This window comes from Echinops telfairi, unplaced genomic scaffold, assembly GCF_000313985.2.
Source record: "Echinops telfairi isolate 266 unplaced genomic scaffold, ASM31398v2 ScPeMD7_1;HRSCAF=3_0, whole genome shotgun sequence".
Taxonomy (NCBI): domain Eukaryota; kingdom Metazoa; phylum Chordata; class Mammalia; order Afrosoricida; family Tenrecidae; genus Echinops; species Echinops telfairi.
Window position 1 is genome coordinate 92,004,694 of NW_022103896.1, and position 14,615 is coordinate 92,019,308.

General features: G+C 39.5%; 1 non-coding gene across 1 annotated transcript; it reads right to left on the bottom strand.

Moving 5' to 3' along the window:
• Positions 1-601: 601 nt before the first annotated feature.
• Positions 602-708, bottom strand: LOC115868738. Its single transcript, XR_004045746.1, has one exon. It is a non-coding gene; the product is annotated as a U6 spliceosomal RNA (small nuclear RNA).
• Between the last annotated feature and the right edge of the window lie 13,907 nt (positions 709-14,615).

Here is a 14,615-nt window from a genome sequence, read left to right on the forward strand (position 1 = left end):
GAAAGGCGAGGCTTCACCACCCATTTATCCCTCCGCCTTTCAACCAGCAGCACATGTGATTATCGGCCAGGCTGGCACAATTAACTAACTCACCATTCTACAAAGAAAGGGAAGTGAGCTGTCACAGGTCACACAGGCCACCCCATCTGTTGGGCATCAGCTAGAGAGAAAGTACCTGTCCTTTGAGGTGAGACTCAACCTACCCTCTCCTGAAATACTCAAGCTGCCAGAATTATAATCCTACACCTGGCAGGATGGGGAAGTTGCAGCACAGAGGAGGGGAAAAACACGATAGGGAGTGGCTGCTCCCAAAGTCGCAAACCCACACTGCTCTCAGAGCTCCCAGTCCACTTCCACTGAGCACATCTCTAACTCCAAGTGGAGCCCCACCCCAAAGCCATCTCTCTATTAAGGATCAGGGGCCAAAACTCTAATGTTTACCGAGTGGGCAGGTTGCACCACTGTCCGTCTGGAGTAAGGCATGGGAGGGCAGGATGGGAAATGATACTAGGGACCCGAAAGCCAGGAAAGGCAAGTTTTATGTAAACTCTGTTTTAAATGTTAGCAACCAATTTGTTAGTTTGTATGTTTTGTTTTTTAAAATAATATGGACTGCTTTACGAATTTTCGTGTCATCCTTGCTCAGGGGCCATGCTAATCTTGTCTGTATCATTCCATTTTCAGTATATGTGTTGCCAAAGCAAGCACTGTTTCGTTTTATTTTATTTTAAATGATCTAAACAGCTCGTGGCCAGTGCAGACGCCACAAACACTGGGGAGAGGTTTTTTCAGGCCAGTGTCCTCCCATGGACCACTCTACCAGCAAGGAATGCATCCAGAGCAGGTAGGAGGAAGATAAGACAATATTTAAGCTGTATAGTTGACAGACTTACATTGCAGGCCCCTGACTGTGAGCACTATTCCCAACTACCCTCAGGCCCTCCTCACTCAGAAATGTTATGGGTCCAAGGCTGCCCTGACCTCATGTGTGAAAGAGTTTGTACTCAGCCATAGCCAGGAATGTCCTCAAGGCCTTCGAAACAAGAAGAGACTGCATTTTTCTGGGGTACAGAGTGAGGTCAGGGGCCGAGTGTGGCACTGACCCCCAAGGCCTACACAGAGCTACAAGAAGAAAGTAGTCACACTGGGAAAATGTTTCCCAAATGCTGGGCACAGGTTGTAGTAGTCACTTCCACTCCTGACCCTACTACCATGGTTTCAAAGTAAAGAAATCTGTCGAAGTGCTTTCACTACAAAGAAGCTAGAAGTTAGCCATAGGTACAACATGCCTAGGAAGAATGAGCCCATGGACACTATCTTTAAGCTGGGTTCTCCAGAGCAGCAAAATCAATGAAACATGCTTACATATATACAGATTTAGCTCAAGGAAGTGGCTCACACAGGAGTAGAGACTGTGGATTAGATGTCAGGCTAGAGGTTCCTCCTGACTCACAAAGCTGCAGGAACTGACAAACCGAAGATCTGGTCAGAAGGCAGGTTGTTGACTGCAGAGGTGAATGAATCCAAGACAGGTTGGTAAGATGGCAGACTGTTTATGAAACTCAGGATTGGCAGGGAATAGGGCCTACTGCTGGCTTAAGGTCAAAGAACTGGAGCTCAAATGATAAGCCAGATGAAGGATCCAGACACAGTAAAAAAGCAAGCAAGCTGTGCCACAACATCCACATATATTGGACATATCTGCTTCCTTTCAATTGACTGGCTGATCATAGCAAATCTCAACATGAAGTTGATGACCTGATATCAGACCATCAAGGGGTATGACTGCATCATAACTGCCAAACCACTGAGAATCACGCCCTAGTTAAATCGCCATGCAGCCTTAACCATCACAGGCACCTATGGCAATTAAGTCTCAAGTTCAACACATTAAACAGACAGGACACCTCAACATAGACCCACTTACTCACTTTAGACTGGGCCATGGGCAGCCCCACCCACAGGTCTAGGAAGCTCTCACAACACCCCCTCTTAATCCTCCACAGGCCTCAGCTATCCCAAGGTGGGGTGGATCTATCTATGGTTTCTAGATCTTTTCAGGATGCCACTCTGTACCAGACTACAGTTCTCCTGAACCTAAAACCAAGCTAAGTGATGCCCCTACCAAGGGAAGTCATAAGGTAGGCCCTGGACATGAAAGGAGTCCCTCTACTCCCCCATGAAGGTTTAGATTTACACAAATGTTCCCAGGAAGTACTTGCCAACAGCAGCATCCTGTGGGCCCAGTTTTCCCACAGACGCCACCAGAACCTGCATGGTGGAGTTCTCCTAGGAGACAGTAGAGTGAGGCGGTCACCTGATGACAACTCAACGTTCAATGAGTCCTATGGCTTGTCCAGACTGTCTGGAGGTGTGCCCTAAGTCTAACTACGCCCTTCATCCTTGAAGAGCCTCCTAGGCTAAACCAAAACCAAAAAAAAAGCCCAGACTCACTGGCATGAAGTTGATTCCAAGTCAAAACAACCTTATAGGATAGGGTAGAACTGCCCCTGTGGGTTTTTTAGGATGTACCTTTTTTTTTTTTTGAGGGAATAGAAAGCCTAGCCTTTCTCCTACAGAGTGGTAATGGTTTCAAACTGCTGGTCTTTTGGTTAGCAGCCCAACATTTATGCCACAAATAGATCCCTCAAACTTGCAACCATGATAGTTAAACACAAAACCATATACTCCTTCCCAGTCACCACTGGCCCACAGGCCTGAGAGTGAATCACAAAGGGCTTACCATGGACTGGGAGCCCTGTACTCATCTGGTGATGTGACCACCCCTAGCCAAGCATCTTCAGCGGCAACTTCTTCAGATGCCTGGTGAAGGGAGGGAGGCTAGGCTCAGTCAACAGTGGTTCAGTTCAGGTGACGACATGAGCAGCAGAGCTCAGTGACCCCCTGGCCACCCTCCCATCTCTGCTCTCACTTCCTGGTTCTATGAACCCCTACGTCCCAACCCCAACACAGACACTCTGTGAACTCTGACACCAAGAATTCTGAGTCCTGGCTATTACCCTTGAGTTGCCAGGTCCTGAGCCAATTATCCCCCTTGACTTTACTCTAGATTTCAACCTGGGAGGCGTGTGGGGACAGCAGAGTATGCAAGTCCATCTCCCAGCCACAGCTTGACACAGGTGGCCCACAAGGGTTGCATCCACAAGTCTCTCCACAAGCACTCTGGCTCTTAGGTCCTGAAGAAGAACCACATCAACATTCCCTCCAGAGTTTCCCGGTAAAAGCCCCATGCACCCTGGACCAAAGTGGTCCTTGGATATGTTCCTCCATAGCTAGACACTTCATCCTTCTCACCTTGACACTCCATGTCCTATTCTGAGCCTAATGGCCTCTCCTAGCTCCAGCAGTTTGATAGTGCTTCCCACTCCATACCAGCCCCTGCCAGCCTCATAACATTTCTCATCCTGGCCTCAACTAGCCTTGGGCAAGCTAGTCTTTACAAGTCTCAGTTTCCTGTTTCCTTCTCCATCCAATAGGATAAATCAGGGAGGCATGGAAGCCAATGAGGAGATATCCTCCACACTGCCAAGTGCTCCTGAGAGTACTTGCTGACCCCAGCCCACACAGTCTGCTGGACACACCTCACCATGGCTTCTTCAATGGTGAAGGGCATGGTCATGATGGGGCCCAACAAGAGGGAAAAGAAGATGGAGAGCTGATAAGACAAGTCTAGCTCTCACGTAGTGACAAGTCTAGGCTCTGCTACGGAGGCAAGACCTAGTATATACTGAGAGTTGAAAAGAAAACAGATGTGTGAGTACCAAGAGTATATGTGAGGTGAAAGGAGACTGACTGATCCCTGCATCCATGTGCATCTAAAAACTCAGGGTCACCACAAAGTTCAAGGGATTATGATAAAGGCACCAGCAAGAAATCCCTGAAAAAGACATTTTAAAATAATTGCATTAAAATAGGATCAAAAATAATAAAATACTAAGATATGAATTTTAACAAGGAACTGAAAGTTATAAAGCAATGCTAAAAGGAGTTAAAGAAGACTTATTAAGAAGATAGTATTACTCAAAACAATCTCCAAATTCAACACAATTCTTATCAAGATTTCAAAAGCCCTTTTTGCAGAAATGAAAAAGCCAGTCCTCAAATTCACCTGAAACTGCAAGCATCCCGAAAACAGCCAATGAAATCTTGAAAACGAAGAACAATGCAGGGAGACTCATACTTCCTGGTCTCAAAAATGTAATGTTAATATATATATAAAATGTACAGCTAGAGTAATCAAAATAGTATAGGTCTATTATGCTGTTGTTGTGGGTCATCAAGTTGATTGTAACTCATATGATCCTATAAAACAGAGTAGAACTGTCCCTCGGGTTTCTAAGAACATAATCTTTATGGAAGCAGACTGCCACATCTTTCTCATGTGGAATGGTTGGTGGGTCACAATTATTGACCTTTTGGTTAGCAGCTAAGTGCACCATCATTGCACCACCTGGGCTCTTTGGTACTAATATATGGAGATCCCTATAGGCCAAAAGAATGGAACTGAGAGTCTAGAAACAAATCTGTACATGTAAGACCAATTGATGTTCAGCAAGGACACTCAATCCATTCAACAGAGAAATAATAGTCTCTTCAACAAATAGTGCTGTAACTATATTTCAACATGCAGAATAAGGTTGGAACTATACCTCATATCATGTTTTAAAATAAACTCAGAATGGAACAAGAACCTCTATGTAAGAACTAAAGCATAAAACTCATAGAAAAAAAAACATAGGCGTAATGATTTGGATTTGGCAATAGATTCTTTGATATGACACCAAAACTATGAATAACAAAAGAATAGATCAACTGGGCTTCATTATAAATAAAACCATTATGCATCAAAGACATTATAAAGACAATGAAAAGACAATCCAGAGAATGGGAGAACATATTTGGGAACTATGTCTCTGATAAAGGTTTAATATTCAGAATCTATAAAGAACTGTAATAACTAAACAATAGACAATCTATTAAAGAGCAGCAGACTAAAGTAGATATTTCTCCAGAGAAATTATACAAATGGCCATTAAATATATGAAAAGATGCTCAATATCATTAGTCACTACCAAATGCAAATAAAACTCACAATGAGATACCACTTCAAACCTACTAACACACTGCCAATCAAATCTGAGTCCACGCAAAGAGAACTTAGGAAGAGAGCAACCTGCCCTGTGGGGCTCCCAAGGCTGTCAATCTTGATGGAAGCAGACTGTCACATCTTTCCCCTGTGGAGCTGCTGTTAGGGTCAAACTGCCAACCTGTCAGCTAGCAGCCAAGCACTTAACCACTGAGCACCCAGAGCTCCTTCGCCTTCAAAAAGCTCTAAAACTGAACTCACTGCACCAAGCAGATGCGTTATAACTCGTAGCTATTCTGCAGGACAAGGTAGAACAGCCCCTGTGGGTTTTTTCTTTTTTTTTTTTTTTACCCCTGTGGGTTTCTGAGACTGTTAACGCTTTAAGCGAGTAGAAGCCTCTTCATTGTCCCACTGAACAGCAGAAGGCTTTCAAATTGCTAACCTTATGTCCACTCCTTATCTGTCAGTTTGTCCAACTGTGGTGGCTTGTGTATTGCTGTGACGCCATAGTGCCAGAAACTATGTCACTGCCAGCAGGACCTCCCAAAAGTGAACAGGTTTTGGAAAGTTTCCAGACTAAGAACAGACTATGAAGAAAGAATATGTTGTCCAATTCAGAGGAAGTAGTTGCTGAAAACATTATGCATAGTTTTAAAACTTTATACGATACCGAAGGTCTAATAAATGGAAGCAGAACACTGTCAGAGACAGTGTCAGAGGTTGGGACCCTCTGGTTGTAAGGTACTCAAAGTGTGATTGGGGAGAAACTGGTTTTTAAAGGAGAGTAGCCCATAGTGATGTGAGTGGAGTAAAACAGAGTGGGGCCTTTGGGATCTTTATTTGCTGATGGGGCACGGCTCCAGGAAAGGAGAAACAGCTGCAAAAACCTGCTAATGATAGAAACTTGAAATGTGCCAAGTATGAATCTAGGAAAATATGAAATGGAACAAAAAAAGACTGATATCCTAAGCATTTGTAAGCTGGAATGAATTGGTATTGGCCATTTTGAATCAGAAAATCATATGTTTTATTATCCATGGGATAACACTATCAAGAGAATTAATGTGGCATTGCTTGTTTTGTCAAAAAAGGGCATTGCAAAATCTACTGTGGAGTACAATGCTATCTGTAATAGGATTATATCTATCTGCCTTTAAGGAAGTCTAATCAATACAAGTATTATTCAAACTTATGCACCAACTAGTTATAAAGAAATTGAAGAATTCTACCAACATCATCAGCCTAAAATTGATCAAACATGGCATCAAGATTCATAGATAATGTTTAGTGATTGGAATGAAGAATTTGGAAACAAAGAGGAAGGAACAGTACTTGGAAAATATGGTCTTAATAATAGAAACCCAGCTGGAAATCACATGATAGAATTCTGCAATACTAAAGACTTATTCATAGAAAATATACAGAAATCAGATTGACTACATTTGTGGTATGAGACGATAGAGAATCTCTATATCAGCAGCTAAAAGCAGGCCAGGCCCAACTGTGGAGAAGAGCATCCATTTCTCATATATAAGTTCAGGTTGAACCGGAAGAAAATTAAAGCTAGTCCATAAGACCCAAAATACAACGTTGAGTATAATCCACCTGAATTTTGTTGAGAACATCTCAAGAACAGATTTGCTACCCTGAACACTAACAACAGAAGACCTGATGAGCTGTTGGGTGATATCATGAACATCATTCGTGAAGCAAAAGGTCGTTAAAGACAGGAAAAGAAAACTTGCTCTTATTCGTGGAGTAGCTAAGGAAACCGGAAGAAATGATGCAAAGAGCTGAACAGAAAACTCCAAAGGGCAACTCAAATAAACAGTCAAATATTACAATGATATGCACAAAAACCTAGAGTTAGAAAAACAAAAAGGAAGAATACACTCAACTGAGAGAACTCAAGAAAAAAATTCAAGCCTTGAGTTGCAATCTTAAAAGATTCCATGGGCAAAATATTGAATGACGCAAGAAGCATTTAAAAAAAAAGATGGAAAGACTACACAGAGTCACAGTAGCAAAAAAAAAAAAAAAACACCAACTAGTTAACATCTCCCTATTTCAGGAGGCAACATATGAGCAAGAACCATTGGTGCTGAAGGAAGAAGTTCAAGCTGCACTAAAAGCATTAGCCAAAAGCAAATCTCAAAAAAAAGTCTCCATGAATCGGTGGAATACCAATTGAAATGTTTCAACAAGCTGACGAAGCACTGGAAGCACTTATTCATCTATGCCAGGAAATCTGGAGGACAGCTAGTTGACTGACTGGAAGAGATCCATATTTGCTCCCATTCCAAAAGAAAAGTGACCCAACTGAATGCTCAAACTATAGAACACGATCATTAATAGTACATGCAAGTAAAATTTTACTGAAGATCATCCAACAGTGGTTGCAGCAGTGCAATGAGTTGGAACTTGGGATTTCACTGCCAATGTCAGAAGGATCTTGGCTGAAGGCAAAGAATGCCAGAAAGATGTTTGCTTGTGTTTTATAGTTAATTTTACATTACTATCTACCTCAATTTTTAAAAAGCTACAAAGCTGTTTTCTCTACTACCAGAGCAAATTCCACAAATATCTTCAGTTCTTATGCTTTGAGATCACAAGTCATTGACTATACTTAATGAGTGTATAAATAGGCTCTGTAGACAATCCAGCTCTTTGGGGTTTCCAAGAAGGAAGTAAAGAGATGCTGCCCCTTGGCATAGTTGCCAAGCCCCATCCTAGAGGGCCCACATGTAGGGAAGCCCACTCACCAGAAATCCATTAAGTCAAGAACCGAGGTGGAAAGAAAAAAGTAATAGATATGGAGATTGACAGTGTGATGGGACAAACTGGATAAATTCCTGTAAGCAACAGGTAGGGATGTGTCCGATGGAGAAGATAACCACCATATGCAGAGAGACACAGGGGTGGCAGCACAGGCTGCATGGTGAGAGCTATACAGTCATGCTACAATGGTTGTAACCATTTTCTCAGTCTATATCACCTTTTTGCAACTGTGGACACAAATGAAATAAATCAGTCACCAAAGGACAAATATTGTATGAGACTAACATTATAAAGGTCAAGAAGAGGTGTTCATATATGAAGGAATATTTTATTGAAAGTTACCAGGGGTGGGACAAGAGAGGAGGGTGTATTACTAACTAGCGCTTAGATATAGACTAACTTGGGTAAATTGGAAAGCAATATACAAAAAGAGAGAGAGAGAGAGAGAGAGAGAAATCAACTGAAAATAAAGGCAAGACACTGAGAAGAGTTCACGAGTTAAAGGCAACAGAGGTAAGCACTATTATATACATAATCCTGTAATACCAATAATATACAAATGAGTACAAAGATAGACAAATATGTTGAACAAGTGTATATAGCTTTGACAATCTAGATATGTATTTACTTATAAATATATCCAAGAATATAGAGCATACAGGGACAAAGTTACTTCTTGGCAGTAACCAAACACTTTGGGGAAATGAGACCTGAATTATGGTTTGGAGGCTCAGGACCAGAGTCAAGTGCCACCAAGATCTTTGTGGACAAAGTTTTATAGCCTACTTTAGTGAGTAGTGAATGGAGTCTTAAAAGCTTATGAGCAACCATCTGCATTAAAAGGTACATCTATTGGTCTCCATGCGAGCAAAAGAGATGGATGAAAATAAGAAACATTCGTTATTAGTTCAATGCCATAGGTTCTCAACTTATTTGGCCTACTGACATTTCTCAGAAAAAAGAAAATCACTCAGTACCCCCGTGGGAAATAAAAACTGTACTATAACCCATAACCGAGGGTAAAATATAGTCATCTGCTTTTACACCCTCCCTGGGTCATTCCCCTGGGAGTAGTAGCACCCACATTGGCAAACACTGGACTAAAGGATCACACTAACTTCAGCCTCCTCCTAAGATAAGAAGATCTAGATGGTACCTGGCTACCACTGCAGACAGCTCTGAGAAAGGTCACATTACGATGTCGTGGGCAGAGTGGGAGAGAAACTGGAAAAAAAAATTCAAAATAATAAGAACGACCAGGTTTATTGGTGAGATACTGGCAAAATTCTCTAGATTATGGCCTTTAAGTACCTTTAGACCTGAAAATGTTTTTACCCCCATTACTCAATTTTCAGCCAAACAATAAACAGGCCAATACAGTAGTCAGTCACACCAGGAAGAAACACACTACTTAGAATAATTAATATTTATAATCAAAAGTGGAACCCTGATAGCACAGTGGTTACGCCTTGGCCTGCTGACTACAAGGTCAGACTCCTTGGCAGAAAGATGAGGCTGCATGCTCCCATGAAAGGTTACAGTCTTGGAAGCCACTGGGAGAGGCCTATATGCTAGCTATGAGTTGGCTCTATGGCAATGAGTTTAGGTTTTTGATTTGAGGAACAAAATGATAGTATTTGCCCAAGGAAAAAGTCCAGAAGTCAGGAAGAATTAGAAGGAAGAGGAATGGAAGTGGGAAACACAGAAAAGAAGCAGGGAATAAGTGCAGTTACATTGTAGGGATTACAATCAATAACAAGGAACAAAATGTATATAAAGTACAAAATGGAAAATGGATTTGCTCTTTAAAACTTCATCCAAAGCCCCCAATAAAATGATTTTTAAAAAAACACACAAAATTTCACCCAATTCACAATAAAAACGTTTTAAAAGAAAACCTCATCAACATCACCTGAACATTGTTTGATATATTGCTGAAAGATGAGGCCCGCAGGTTGGAACTCTCCGACTTGCCATCGAGTCAACCAGCGCAAGCCCCGTGGGTTTCCAAGACTGTAAGTGTTCACAAGAGAAGAAAGTCCCATCTCTCTCCGGAGGAGCTGTTGTTGGTTTTGAACTGCCAACCATGCAGATCACAGCTCAATGCATAAACACTACACGGAAAGGCACTCAAAATACAACTGGGGGAAGAGCTGCCTCCTCATAGTAGAATAGCCTTAATGCTGTGTGGATGGCTTTCAAGACCTACATTTGTTAATGTGGCAAAACTCAAAATGAGAAGAAATAGCTGCAAACACCCAATGCGGAATATACCACATATGAATCTAGAGATATAAGAAATTATTACAAACAAAATAAAATTAATAAAGATATATTTCATTTTCAGAACTGGTGAGCTGAAATAGTCAGGAATTGGTCATTTTGAATAAGACAAACATAAGGTCTACAGGAATGGCAGAGTAATGACACTGCATCTTTGTCAAAAAGAACATTTCAATAGCTATCCTTAAGTTCAAGACTGTCAGTGATAGGATACTATCCATATTCCCACAAAGGAAGACCAGTTAATAAACCAGTTATTCAAATTTATGCACCAACTGCTGAAGTCAAAGATGAAGAATTGGAGTTTTTTTTTTAATTGGAGATTTTTTTCACCAACTTCTGCACCTTGAAATGGATAAGATATGCAATCAAGATGCATTGATAATTATTAGTGATTCAATAACAGAAATGACAACTAAGCCTTTTTTGCTTCCTTGCCCGTCCAGACAGCCTGTTCTTGTTGGGCCTTTCTAACTTCAGACTTCTGATTCCTCTTGGCCATTCTATCAGCAAGATAAGCATCAGCTACAGCCCACTGGAAACTGACTGCACAGCGGGTTCCTTTCCTTTGAATTTTTTCTGATTGACCCTTTGTTTGCTTCCATCTGTACAGGAGAGTCCAGTTTATCTGCCAAAGGTTCCTCTTGGAAAAGAACGCTGATTCGAATTTTACTATAAGAAATTGAAAACCTTCCCATTGGTCCAGTGTCTGGATAAATCTTATACCCACTGAAACTGAGCAGTTTCTACTTCCTTTTTGATTGAGATTTTTGTGTTTTGTCTAGTCATTGTTGTTGGGGTTTTTTGTTGTTGTTGTTTCTTTTTTGCTTCCTGTTTATGTTTTGTATGATTTTCTGTATATGTAATCCAAGGTAGGTAAATCTACAGAGGCAGTAGCTGGATAAGCAAGTGTGTAGGGGGAATCACAGGGGAGGATTTGGGGAATGGGGAGTTAACCACAATGAGCAAAAATAGGAAATATTCTCAAACTGACTGTGGAGATAAATGAGCAAATTTTGTTAGTATGAGTAATCTGTATGATGTGTGAAGTATAAAGCCAATAAGACTATTTAGAAAAACGTTAAACTCTCCTTTTTTTTTTTTTTCAATTTTCTCAGACTGTAACTATATGGTTAAGGAAATTTAAACTATCAGAATAAATTATCTACAGCAAATAAGACTATTTAGAAAAACGTTAAACTCTCCTTTTTTTTTTTTTACAATTTACTCAGACTGTAACTATATGGTTAAGGAAATTTAAACTATCAGAATAAATTATCTACAGCAAATAAATATGAACACTGAATTCATTAGAAAAATAATAAGTTTGGATTTTTCTATGGAAACCATGCAAGGAAGGAGAAAGTAGATTGATATATTCAAGGCTTTGAAAGAAAACAAATTCTGACCAAGAATCCTATAAACAGCAAAAGTATCCCTCAAACGAGGATGAAATAAAGGTATTTTAAGACAATAAAACCATACAAACTTACAAAATGGGGAAAAACCATATCTAATAACAGCATTGACTATAAATGGATTAAACTCACAGAATAGATAAGAAAACATAAACCATTAATACGCGGCTTTCAACAACCACACACTTCATACACAAAACCAAAGCAGAGTAAACATGTATGGAACAAAATATATCAAGCTAATGGAAGTAAGGAAAAAGTAAAACTCAAAAACTCACTGCCATTGAGTTGATTTTCACTCACAGCGAATGGCCCTATAGAACTGGGTATCACTATCCTGTGCATTTCCAAGATTGAAACTCTTTAAGGGGATTAAAAGCCTCTGTTTTTCCCTCACAGAATGGCTGGTGGCTTTGAACTGCTGACCTTGTGGTTATTAGCCCAAATAAATCAAGGTAATGGCAGTCAGAATAAAGCCGTTATTGCAGCACTAATTTATGAAAAAAACACACATCAGTGTAAAAGCCACCATGACAAAGAAGGTCATTATATAATGGTGAGAGCCACAATAAAACAAGAAGACAGAACTATAATAAACATCTACACACCTAATTAAAGACCCTAACATTACATTAATCAAACTCATAACATAACCGTAATAAACATCTATGCACCCAATGAAAGACTATCCAAACACATCAGTAAAATTCATAGAGCTGAGGAGACAAATAGATGGTAATACAATAAGAATAGGAGATTTTAATACATCATTTTTGAGCACAGACAGATCAACTGGAAAGGAAATCAACAAAGCTACGGAAGAACTAAATAACACAATTTACCAACTACTTGATTTCTTAGGCATAAACAAAACACTTCACCCAAAAACAAAACAATATTTTTTCTAGTGCTTATGGAACGTATTCCAGAATAGATTATATCTTAGGTCATAAAGCTAACATCAATAAAGTTTAAAGCATCAAGATACTGCAAACCATCTTTTCAGATCACAATGACACAAAATGAGAAATCAACAATGGGAAGATCAAGCAAAAAAATAATCAATTATATGGAAATTGAACAACACTTTACTTAAAAACTGTTGGGTAATTGAAGGAATAATGTGTGCAATTGAAACTTTTCTCGAAACAAATGAGAACACAACCAGAACATACCAAAATCTTTGGGACATAGCAAAAGTGGTTCTCAGAGGGCAATTTATAGTAATAAATGCACACATAAACAAGGAAGATGTAAAATAAGCACCTTAACATCTACAACAACTAGAACAAGAGCAGCAAAACAAATCCTCACTCACCAGAAGAAATAATAAATACTAGTGAGAAATAAATTCCTCACAATTAAAAAAAGGAGGGGGTTGTCAGTGAAGGAAGTTGGTTTTTCTAATTAAAGAATTAACAAAATTGATAAACTACTGGCAATTCTAACTAAAGACTACAAGGAGAAAAGGCAAATTTTACATATAAGAAATGAAACAGCTATCACAAAAGAACAAACTGCAATAAAAAATAATTATAGAATATGATAAAAAAAATTGTATTTCAACAAATTTGAAAAACTAAAAGAAATGGCCAAAATCTAGAAACACATTACCTACCTAAATTAAGACAGACTAATGTAGAAACCCTTAACACAACTATATAGATTGTATAATTAAAAAATCCCAACATCAAAAAGTCTAGGACCAGATAGTTTTACAGTGAAATTCTACCAAACACTTAAATGAGAATCAAGACAAGCAATTCCAGAAAAAGACAATATATTACTGAACTCATTTTATGAAGCAAAAATCACTCTAATACAAAAACTAGGCAATGGCATCCCTAGGATAGAAAAGTACAGAACAATATCCCCTATGAATATAGATGCCAAAATTTTCAACAAAATGCTAGCTAACAGATTTCAACAAAACATTTTTCAAAAATAATGTATTATGATCAAGTGAGATTCATACCAGGCTTACAAGGATGGTTCAACATTAGAAAAACAATCAATGTAATCCATCATATAAATAAAATGATAAGAACCACATGATCATACCCATCAACACAGAAAAGGAATTCAATAAAACTCCACATCCATTCTTAATGAACACACTCAATAAAATATGAGTAGACAAGAAATGCCTCAATATAACAAAAGTCATATATGCAATCAAGGGCCAGCATTTCATTTAATGGAGAGAATTGGATAGGAACCAAAGTTGCCCTTTATCACCACTCTTACTTAATATAATCCTGGAAGTCTTTCCCAGAGGCATAAAACATCAAAAAGATATTAAAGGCACACAAATTGGCAAAGAAGAAGCAAAACTCTATTTGTAGACAACCCATGAAATTATATACAGAAAAGCCCAGAGTTAATACAAGAAAAAAAATTGCTGTAACTAATTTGTAAAATGTAGCAACAAAAATGTAGATTCTTGTATAATAGGGAAGAGGACTCAAAGGAAAATTAAAAGAACAGTATCATTTACAATAAGCACCCAAATGATAACATACTTAATAATAAATCTGACCAAAAAACCAAAACACTTAAACGAAGAAAATTATAAAACACTTCTACAAGAAACCAAAAGAGACTTACACAAGTGGAAGAACGCCTCATGTTCGTGGATAAGACTGGTTGCTGTCGTTGTGGTTGTTAGGTTCCACCAAGTTGGCTCTGACCCACAGTGACCCTGTGCGCAACAGAACGAAGCACTGCACGGTCCTGCGCCACCCTCACAGTGTTCCTATGGCCGAGCCCACTGCTGCAGCCGCTGGGTCAGTCCATCTCGGTGAGGGCCTTCCTCGTCTGGCCACCCTTCCACTTTCCCAAGCACGATGTCCTTCTCCAGGGGCTGGTCTCTCCTGACAATATGTCCAAAACATGTAAGACGAAGGCTTGCCAGCCTTACCTCTAAGGAGCACTCTGGCCTTCTTCCAATACAGATCGGTTTGTCCTTTTAGCAGTTCATGGTACTTTCAATATTCTTCTCTGGACCCACAATTCAAAAGCATCGATTC